Consider the following 1523-nt stretch of genomic DNA (forward strand, 5'->3'; position numbering starts at 1 on the left):
TAAATACCATTATTATTATTATTAAGTGGAATAGAGGAACAAAGTACTAAATCAGTAATGTGAATAGTAATAGTAATAATAATTATTATGGTATTTGTTAAACGCTTACCATGTGCCAGGCACTGTGCTAAGCTCTGGCCCCAAATTGAAATTTTGGTACCATGCAATACATCTCTTTCGCTTGTTTTTATTCAAGCATCTCTTTATGCATCAAGAAAATAAGAACATCTTGGGGTCTAATTAATAAGCCATTTCAATTCTGTTAATTTTTGACTATGTCTTCATAAATTAAAACAACACATTACTCAAAGGGGTCAGTCTTTCAAATCAACGTGACTATTCTATTGTTCTGATTTTTAACAGCAGGTTTTCTTTGTGCTTGCCATGTTAAGACTGCACTAAAATAATGCAAATTAAGAATAACTAAGACACTGGCTTCTTGTCTAAAGTGTCGCTGACAGAAGTAGCAATTGTTCTTTTGTGGTAGGGGCCACCCTCTAAAGAGTTAAAGGAAGGTGATCCAAAGGGGTTAGGCAATCTTGAAAGGGAATAATAAATGTGACACTCTCCCACTATCAGTAGCAAATATTTGAGCTTATCAAATAACGGAGGAAGTAGTTTAGTTACAAATAAACCAATCTCTCATAAAACAAGTCTTCACCCAGGGTAATTTCATTGAACTGGAGACAGCTAGAGGCCACTCACAGGCAAGACTCCCACTCTATGTACACTTTATATCAGTCTCCCAGTGATTAATGGAGAGCTAGGAGGGAGGTTGGGTCTGGAACTCTGCTGAAAAACGGAGCTAAGCTTCATATCAGCAAAACAGCAATAAATTGCATTTCAGGATTATTGCTAGGAAGTGACTCACCCTCTGGGAACACAGCAAGATTCCTGCTCTCCCTCACCAGCCCTATCTGTCTGTCTTTCTGTCTGTCTGCCTGTCAGTCTCTCTCTTTCTCTCTCCATCGTGTCCTAGAAACTATAGTAGTTGTCACCACTTGGCATTTGCTTTGTAAAGAGGACAGCTATGCCCGTGGAAGGGGGAACTGGAATGGAACTCTTAAATCAACAAGGATCTCCTGAGTGAAGGTACAAGATAGACTTGCCTTTTAATGCCTGTGGAATTTATTGGATGATTAGAAGGTACTTTTTTGAAAGCCAGAAAAAAGGAAAGGCATTAGTGATTTTTTCTTTCAAATGTTAATAGTATTAAGTGCCTCCAATTCTCTGTTTCAAAGATGCCCTTCAATATCAGTGAAATGCAGATGATTTAATAACTTTTTGTGGGGCAGGGTTCTAACATTTATATAACTCCCAATATATGAGTACTGCATGTACCTGCATTAAAAAAAAAACAAATATGGACAGAAACAAATGTTAATGGATAACCATTGCCCTCTTTTGCAATAAGAATAAGCCTATTTCCCATTTTTAGTGGCATTTATTAAGCACTTACCATGTGCAAAGCACTGTTCTAAGTGCTGGGGAGGTTGCGAGGCAATCAGGCTGTCCCACGGGGG

The sequence above is a fragment of the Tachyglossus aculeatus genome, chromosome 17 (assembly GCF_015852505.1).
Source record: "Tachyglossus aculeatus isolate mTacAcu1 chromosome 17, mTacAcu1.pri, whole genome shotgun sequence".
Classification (NCBI taxonomy): Eukaryota; Metazoa; Chordata; class Mammalia; order Monotremata; family Tachyglossidae; genus Tachyglossus; species Tachyglossus aculeatus.